At 37.4% G+C, this 10,000-nt stretch overlaps 1 protein-coding gene across 7 annotated transcripts in view; it reads left to right on the forward strand.

Moving 5' to 3' along the window:
• ZNF536 (zinc finger protein 536) overlaps nt 1-10,000 on the forward strand; it is a 328,996-nt gene that overhangs the window by 92,969 nt on the left and 226,027 nt on the right. For all 7 annotated transcript variants that reach the window (XM_021408612.1, XM_021408611.1, XM_021408610.1 and 4 more), the window contains one exon: nt 4,721-4,841. The gene's annotated coding sequence lies outside the window, so the exon portion shown is untranslated. The remainder of the gene's footprint in view (nt 1-4,720; nt 4,842-10,000) is intronic.

Here is a 10,000-nt window from a genome sequence, read left to right on the forward strand (position 1 = left end):
TTTTTTTTAAGATTTAGCAGTAATTTAGCAAGAAAGACCCTTACACTTTATAGTTATTGCTTGCCATAGAAAACGCAGTGCCATAGTTCTGCCTGGGTTCCCTCTGAGGTAACCTCAAAATTGACCGCTGCAGATTTGGTGCGAAAAGGCTGCACTGCATGTACAATTAATGGGCAGACTGGAAAAAGGCAGTGAGATTTTTGTGGTCGATAATATTTACAGTTCTGGGCTTTATAATGTAAAAACTGTATTGCTTCATGGAGGGGCTCCATTATAGGTCAGCCCTTGTCTTAAGCAGCCACTTCAAAGTGCCCCCTCAGAATCCCAGTACAGTTCGCCCTGATCGTTAGTTAAGGCCCATTTCTGCCACGTCTGTGGTGTCTCACGGCTCCATATGGTGGTTGCTTAAGGCTGATTTAAGAGTAAACAAGAAGTACAGGATTTCAGTCTTACAAAGGTATGGCACTGAGTCTACGGAAGTAAAGAAATGCAGAGCAGGAATATTTCCTTTATTTCACACTTAATACGTTAGGAATCAAACAGGAAGTCTCACTTCTTGTTTTGTCCCTCTTGCTGGTTTTTTATAATACTTTTTCCAGGGCAACTTTGTTTGTGATTACTGATGCTCTTCTGAAAAGGAAGTTTCTCCACCTCCTGTACGCTCAGTACTTGCCACAAGGAGAACTTCTGGCTTTTCCCCAGATTGTGTAGAGTATGGATACTTTTACAGGGAACATTTCTGGAGCAGTGAGGAACATTTTTGAGTGTATGAGAGAGAATGTCAGGCTAAAGCACCACAAATAATTTATAGTTCTCAGTTCCTGTGAAGGTTACCAGTGCTTCCAGTTTCTTCTACCGACCCTTATTTGCAGCTATCAGTAATAGAATCTTGACTTAATATTGTTAATTGCATAGTAAACAGAACAATATTGTTTGCCCCAAGACAGATTACCATTTCTCATTACAGAATTCTCATAGACCACAAATCATCGATACCATCTCCACCAGTTATAATAAAGTTTATCTTTAATCTGATAAAAAGCATGTACTGAATAATAACTGTTGCTCTTATTGTAAGTGGTTTGAAAACATGCTTTTTTAAAAGCGGGGTAGCAATGGAGTTACCATTCTAAATTTGACCTAGCAAAGCGAGGTGAGAGGTGTGGACACAAATGGTCAGATTTCCAAATGCTGCTCTCTGATGCGATGTGTGGGGCTGCACTTAATAACGAATGGACCTCTTACTATTGGCAGTCAACTGAAACCACCAGTCCCACTTCTCCTGTGTTTATGTGAGTTGGTACTTGAACCTGTTGTTCAGTGTGTTATGCATTTTCATCTTCAGCTTATTCATGAAGAATTAAAGTGCATTTAGATGCTGGCAGAAGGTTTATCTCGTCAATTCAAATTGCAGAGTCCCTCAGTGGTCTGAAGGTTTCTGGCCAAGTCCCCAAGATGAGTAGTTACACCTGCAAAATGGCAAACACAGAAATTAAGCACTGGCTAAAACCAGTCTAAAAACTGGTCTCGTTCTGCTTGTCTCCCAAATCCTTTCCACCCCCAGTAATTCACTACTACTTACACATGTCTGCAGATGAAAAAGAAACTATTTCACACAAACCACCGATGTCCATAAAGGGAATAGTATGGCAGAAATATAGATATTGTAATGTTTTTCAACTGTACATAGTAGTGTATAAAGCAAAAATCCTTCAGTAGTGAACTTCCAGTTTTCCCAATTGAATTTAGGTACTCTTTAGAAGTTTAACCTTTGAGGCCTAAAAGTTTCCGTGTTATATGTACTAAGACGGGAGCATTTGCATCTTTACATAAATGTACTAAAGAACAGTATCATTCCAAATGATAGCTTCAACTGAATTTTGCATTTTCCTACCAGTTTTGGTTAAGATCAGGCATAGCCATGAAGTTCAGCTCTAAATACAAACTTTTTCAAAGCCTAGCTCTGCTCCTGACTCAGGGTGGCACTGGTTTGGTAAGAAGTGCTAAAATCCGGAGCCAGTTTTAAAGTTCAGGGACTTTATAAGACAAAATACTGTACAAGTCCAGCAGGGTTTGGATCTAGGTGCATGAGATTGTGACTGAATCAGGTCCTAGTTTAATTCTGTGGGGAAAGAAGGATTCAGCAGGATTCTGTCAGAGTTGAACCCCAAACTCATTAAAATATTACAATAAAGTAATTAATGCACATGGCCACTAGACACTCTTAAAATGTAAATTTCACAGCTGTAAGAAATTAAATTTGTTTAAAAATAACAGAAGGCTCAAGTACAAATTATGGAGTAAAAGCCTATAAAATTTCAAACTTGGTTTTAAGGCACAGATTTCTTTTATTTTTTTTACTAGATCATTTACTTTAGCACTGGCATTCAGAGGCTGAATTCCTTGTCTGTCTGCTCCTCTGAAGTCATAGCCAGGCACCGGTGTAGAACTGATTAGATGAGAAGTTTTCTTATCAGAAGGTCAGACATAGGGTACAAGGCAAATCTGTCATGAAGCGCATCTCCCATCAGAATCCCATCTTGTCTTCAGGGATTTTCAGGCTTGCAGCTGCACCAAAAATATTGTGAAATGTACTGAATGTTGGTGTGAGTAGGTGGCACAGCTGGGAAAAGAGATGGTTCTCTGCTGACACCGGGTATCAAAATGGGCTGGGGTCGCTGGTTTGTCACTATATGAATATTTTGGTTGATGAGTGAAGAACTTGACCAATCTAAGTCAGTGCCACTCCACCACAGAGAGGCTAAGAAAATTAAAACTCTAAAGTTCAGGAGTGATGGAGCCAACTGGATGTTGCAAGGAATGCCATGCTTGTCTTCTAAGTGTAGAGGCCTAATCTGAGATTCTCTGACACTTTCTCACCCATCATTGTTTACAGATATGGACCTGGCTATAATGCAAGAAGACACTTTGACTAACAAATATCCCACAGTGTATGTCAATCTGTTTACATTTGAACCAGTGTTGAAATACAGGGTTCCACACAGGCTTCTTGGCAAACCAACTTCAGCATAGTACTTCCTTGGTTGAAGGAAGGAATTTTGATCAGAATATGTTCCAGATGAATCCTGCTGGAGATCTACTGCAAAATTTATGCTACGTGCATAACTATTAAAAAGTTCAGATTATGACCCCTCTAATGTTATTTTAATGCTATTTTTTAAATGTAATTATAAATCAAATTATATTTGAGATCTGAAGCTGACAGTAGTGAGCTGGAACGCTCTAAGAGCTGCTTTAAAAATAACCCCTCTCAAACTTTATTAGTGATTTCAGAAGGAAATGTGCAAGCGGGCTAGCCAGCTTTATCCACACTGTTTCTGTCTGAGATAAGAAAACTAGCAAAGTGTCTGCTATACTGTGGTTTCCTGAGACATAACATGGAATTTTTCATCTTTACCTAGGAACTACATTTCTATAGTCTGGAAACATTGGTTTCTTTGAGCTAAAGCACAAGGCATTAGCTTCGTACTTCCTCCTCTTCATTTTCTTTCTTTATCATAACTCATTTCTTTAAAGATAAAGATTTCTAAACACTGATCAGACACCCAAAAAACAAGTAGAAAAAACAGCTCATGCTATGGTGAGTGCAAAATCTGTGGGAAACTCAAGCAACTGTAGGAAAGAAATGTGTGTAGTGACTGTGGCTGTACTTTTGGTGAATGAGATCTGCTCACCTGAGCAAAGGTATGTTTGTACTTGAGAAAGTGGGCTTGAAAAGAGACCAGAAGGACACAGCTGAGAGGATGTCAGCATTAAGCAGGGTTGAGGTATTCTTTTGAAATAACATGTCTGTAGATTTTGGTAACTTTATATACCTATTTCTTAAGTGAATGTTAATATTTGCGTTACATACTGCTGTAACTTGCCTGAAAATTAATGAATTCACAAAGATAGTGCATTAGATACTATATAATTTAGTTTTCCTATTATATAGAGGTAGTTTAAAGAAGGAAAAAAATCACTGGGTAGGTAGTTCCAAACAAACTCCTTTAGTTATATGCTGAAGTTTTTCTTTTCTTGTGAATGTGCAAAGCATTTATTCAGTGGTTACTTACAGAACTCTGGTAAATAGTACATTTTCAGAATCTATATTCTCAGAGTTGTTTTTTTGTTGTTGTTGTTTAGATTATTTATAAAATTACAGTCATAGCTGGTTACCTAAATCATGTTATTTCTTCTGTTCCCTGATTGTGTGAGTTCCATATTTACTTGATTCAATACACAATATAAATTGTAAGCATTACGGCTGAACATACATCTCAGAATTTTTTGTCTGGTTGCTCAGTCACATAAATCAACCAGAAGGAGGGAGGGGATGTACCACATAATCTATGTAAGCAGCTAATACTTTTAAAAATTTGAGGTTATATATACAAAAGTATACCTTTTGACCACTGTGTGTAGATTATATAAATTAAGTGGTCTTAATTGTATTCCGTGATTAATGGTTGATACTGCTGCATCTACAGAATGAATGTCAAACTTCAATTTGAAATTTGAAGTCAGTGAATATTTAAACATTCTAGATGTTGACTGTGAAGGCATGCTAATATTGGTACAGCACATATGCTCCAAATTTTGCAGACAGACAAAACCAGAAAATAGTTATGTGTTCCTAATGCTGTTAACTCCGAATTTTACTTTGAATTGCAGTGTTTATTAGTATTTACTCCGCAATTTGTTTCACTTTGTTTTTCAGATGGGGAAACTGAGGCAAAGAGGTTAAAGGACCTCTTCTAGCCACGGAGTGTGTTGATGTCTGTTCCTGCTCTGTAGACATGTGCGCAGACTACTAGACTTTACTGCTCTGGCAGCAGCAGGTAAGATGTACATAAGATGTGATTAATTCTTTAATTGACTTAAATATTTCTCAGAAAGGTGAGAGACCCTCAAATATACGAATGTAAGATCTCTGTTTCAATTGAATCCCTGAAAATCATGTGGAACAGATTATTCCCTGTTGCGGAGGTAGAAGAAGCATAGATTCAATGGTGTGTGTCAATTAATAGCTAAAATGTATCTGTGAATTAAACAAACACCCTTTTCGATGACAGTAGTTAAACAGCTGGTGTTGTGGGAGGAGGGCCTTTTTTTTTTTTTACCTTCAAATAATGCTCCTTATGGGAAGAATGCCAAGTATCTATGACTTAAGATGCCTTGTTGTTGAGAAGACTGTGGTGGCAGAGGATAACATGAATGTGAGAGTATGTTTAGAATTTGCTCAGAATTGTGTAGGCTGTGTTTGTAGTGCAGTTGCTACAACTCTTGCAGATGTGGTCATTCTGAAAACTTTACAGTGCAGTAGCATTGTAGCATATAATGTTGGATCTCCAATTTCTTAGAAAGCATTTTGGCATTTAAGATAGACATTTAAAGTGTTCAGGAGTTGCAGTTGCCCCGGGCAGAGATTTTGCTCCACAACACTGAAAGCAAAAACTTCTTCATTGTGGTTAAGATTTTACATGAGTAAGGATTACAGGATTCTATCCAGTGTGAGTAGAGAACCTGGAAAGAAGGCCATACACACAAGTGGAAAGGGCACTGCTGCAATTCTGTGGCAAGGTTGCTGCATCAGTTTATGGGGTATGGATCCCATCACTCTTTCTCATGATGTGAACTGCCTTTCTTGTAAGGATAATACAGTTTAGCTGTGAATTAGTCTGGATTCATTTAGGAAGTGTCATCAAAGCTGTGTGCCAGGTCTCTACTTGGTGCAGGAGTAACTCCAAGGGATGGAGTCAGAATCCCTCTTTGTATTGACAGGCTGCTTACTTCTCTTCCCCACACATGGAGACAAAGGTGTAGACTTTGCAGACCAGTTAAGAACAAAAATATTTTTGCCTTTGAGGAGTTTTCTGCCTCTTCACCACAACGGGAGTAAAATTCTGTACTAGATGGTAGTTTTATGTGTGTGGGAAGAAGGTAGAGCTTGAGTAGTTTGTCTGGCCACAGGTGCCTCTGTGGAAGCGCATTCTCACCAGAGCCTCTCCTGGAAGAAACCCTGGAATGGTAACTGAGGTCTTGATGTCTGATTCAGTGAGGAGACAAGTTTGTTTCTCAAGGCTGTAATCCCTGAGCAGTAAGTGACAAGATCCAAGAAATAAGGCAGAGCTTGATAAGAAAATCTGATGATAGCTGTCCAATAGGAATGTAGGTAGATCAAGAAAGGAACTAGGATGCCTGATATTCATGTTGTTTCCGGAAAGTTCCCAGATCAATCAACTTAATAAAGTTGCAGCCTAGTTACAGTACATTTCTCATTTGTTCTGTCTTCCTGTGTGTTTGCAACCCCCAAACTGCTAGCCCTCTGTCATCATCCAGTTTGGCCATATTCACATGAAAAGACTGAGTGAAGCAACCGAGGTTTATTTCGGAAACTGTATTTCAGTACAGTGCATAACTGTATTCAAATGCTTGTAGCTAAGTGTACTGTACTTTGCTGTATACCAGGTTCTTCAGCTTTTCCTGTATGATGTAAACAGACTTATTATGCAAGCATAACTGTATTTTCATTTCTAGAAGAATACAAAGTCTGACTTGGTACTCAGTAGTTCAGTAGGTTCATTCTGCTTTGTTTAAATATTTCAATATGCAATTCTGTATTTAAGACAGATTTTTTTTTTGGTGCCTTCTGTGGCTTTCCTTTCTCTCGGCATTCAGAGTAAAGAATGTCCAGAATTTCAGAATTATTGTTCCCTCATAGCTGGGTAAGGATGCATGCAAAGTAAGTCTGAGTATGCTCCCTCCTTTGGTATGCAATCTCCAGTCTATATTTAACTCTGTACATACACAGTGCAAAGAAACACAGGATAGCAGCTGTTTGATGGTGACTACATAGGTATACAGTCACAAAAGAACTTAAGGTAATTGCTTAAATGACATCTCCTCCAAAATGCTAATCTTCCTGTGAAGGGTACCGTTGCAACAGGCAACATGAGCATTTTTATGTTCTGTGTTTTCTGCTGCCATGCACTTAATTCTGTTCAAACCGTATCGAAGAGACTTGAGAAAAAAAAATCAACCATTAAAGACTTGCTCTTTGTTTTTTCAATCTGTGACCCCAGCAATCTCTTTAGCAAGCCATGGTTCAGTAAACTGGCACACAGCAGTAGTTCTACAGTGGAAAAATCATAAAACAGATGGAAGCTTTACATTTTTGTTTAGTTTTTAAGAGCAGTTTTTATAACATCGCTTAAAATCATTCTGATGCATCATACTGTTTACACTTAAAGCTTTGTAGCTAAGATGTTTACACTATAGAGAATGTTTTAAGATATTTTATAGTTATGATATTTAGATAATTGGCAAGAAAAAAGATAGTTTGTTGAGATTACAGTGATGTTGGTAACCGTGAAGTAACTTATGAGTCTCAATAAATATGTCCAGTTCGGTGGAAAGTACAAACTCAGTTAAAACAACACAAGAGGGAATATCTTTTTAGTGAAATCATTTCCTTTTCTTAATCAAAAGATGACAGCCACAGCCTTAGAACTCCCATCTGTAATGCACCACTCCACGTATCTGCGAACATAGCTTTTCTTTTTATGATTGATAAAGTTATATCAATTCAATCAATTAATATTCTGTATAAGCTCAGTCGAATTATATACAAAAGTTAACAACGTCCACTTTCCAAGAAGTGGAAGTGATCTAAAGTGAATCCCGCTCATTTTCTCTTAATACTCCATTTTAAAGATAAATACATGTAGATGTTTTCATGTAGAATGTCTTCAGAACTTAGTTTTGGAACATTTGGGAAAAAAAAAAAGCCCCCCAAAATGCATTAATCAAAAACAATAACTCTTTAACTTTTGTAACTGCTCAGAAGTGAAGTATGAAATAGTCTGTGTGTGGGCCACAAATGTTGGGAATGCAAACATTTCACAATAAACATGTTTAAATGAAAGTACTTGGCTAGATATACTGGAAGATAGTACATGTTGGGTTAATTAATGCATACTCCATAAAAATAAACCTCACTTTCAAGATCTGACCAATAAAAATCATTAGTATATTTGGATCAGATGTGCTGATGGATGATTTTTGTGTATACATTAAAGTTTTGTAAAGCGAATTGTCCTTGAAAAACCTAGAAACAGATTTCAATTTAAAGTCAAAACGACCTATTATGACTACTCTTTGTGTTCTCCTATAGTGATATGATGAATTATTTCAGTTTTATCTTCTATACTTGCAATTGATTTACTATTGATAGCTTTAAATGTATCATTTTAAATGCACGAATCACAGCTACATAGCAAGAAACTGTTCAGTTTCACAGAAATTGTTTGCCTGTAGAATGCGGTATCTGATTGTAGGCATAATCAAATTACTGTACCACATTATTTTTCTTCAAAAAACTTCCTGATCTTAAATTGAATCATTTGAGTACATGAATAAAATTTTACTTAAAAAAAAAATCATCTGAAGGAAGTCATACAAATATATACAAATATGTGAACTGGCTTTGCATTGTATTGTGCTCTTGATCCGGTTCGAACTAGTGAAGCAAATTTTGGCAGTCTTTCATGGTGAAGAGCATCTTTCTCCAAACCGCTCTCATTAAAGGCTAGGTGGTGATCAGTGTTTGACAGATATCAGAATGCAACCCAGCTAATGTACTGAATCTGTAGTTGCTTTGTAGGAATGCCCTGTTCTGCACCCCTTGGCCTAGGAGTCTGTATTTGAGTAGAGGAGAATCAAGTAGAATTTACCTAGAGACTGTTTTCTAAAAATGAGATGGACATATTTTACTTTTTAGTCCCTTATCCAAAAATGCACAACTCTCAAAAGCAAACATAATATAAACAGGACAAATTTTTAATTTGCAGTCAAAATAAATGTGAAAACCTTCCCCCATGGTTATCTGCAGCAAATGTTTAATTGTAACAGCAGCAGTAGGTATGAGAGCATCTGTGCAAAAGAATCTTTGTATCTCTGTGGTCATAATGACTTCCTTAAAGACCTGTAGTTGTAACTTTATCAGATCTATTCTGTTGAATTTACAAAGTCACACTCTTGCATATGAGAAGAAACAACCTTTGTTCAAAAGTCTTCATCCAATATTATCCTGCACTATATAAAGTTTTAGGCATTCTGTATTTTAACCCATCCATTAGCTACCTAGTTTCCTGTGAGCACTATAGAGGATTTAGAGGTGAGGTGTTATCCTGTGTTCAAGTAGGGTAGGATTCTGTGAAAACTAGGTTGTACAGAAGTTGGTTGCAGAAGTACAGAAGTATGGTAGTCAAATCTGATGCTGCTGATGGAGGGGGGTGAAAATGGCTGCCTGATGAGTAATAGATAAGTATGGAAGAAGTCTGCTAACATGCTAGCACACAAAGACAAGAAAGCTTGGATGGGGCACAGCGGAAGAGGGAAGAACTGGAAAGAGACAGGCGGTTGAGAAGGTCCTGGTATTGACAGGAAACCCAATCTCCACAGCTGTATCTGTGGCTAACTTAAAACTGACATGACTTTCTTCAGATGGTGATATATATCAAATTCCTCTTTAAAGAGTGAATAAATGTTTTACCAAAATGAAAAACAAAAAGGCTTAAAGCTGTTTTAAAAAACTTAAAAAAATAATATATATATTTTAAGGCAGTGACTATACATGCCTGGAAATTTAGTTCTAGGAAGGGAGCTACTGCTCATAGAGGTAAATAGTAAGCAGAAGGCTGTAGCTCTAGGTAGAATACACACTTCTAATTCTTAGCAAATTAGAAAGGCATAGAGGAAAGAAAGGCATCTCACAAATTGTTCACTGGCTTGTCTTGGTTTTTGCAGTATATTTTGTAGACATGGCTGTGATGGAGTCTTGCTGCAATTGGCCTAGCTTTCCAACACAAAGTTTAAATATGTTGGGAACTCCTGACAAATGTGGTTTCCTGGAAGTCGATCTCGGACATTTATCATACTGAGATCAACCGTGCTCTACAGCATTACTGCAGATGCCTTTAGCCAGCTCTTTGGTTAA

The sequence above is a fragment of the Numida meleagris genome, chromosome 10, assembly GCF_002078875.1.
Source record: "Numida meleagris isolate 19003 breed g44 Domestic line chromosome 10, NumMel1.0, whole genome shotgun sequence".
Taxonomy (NCBI): Eukaryota; Metazoa; Chordata; class Aves; order Galliformes; family Numididae; genus Numida; species Numida meleagris.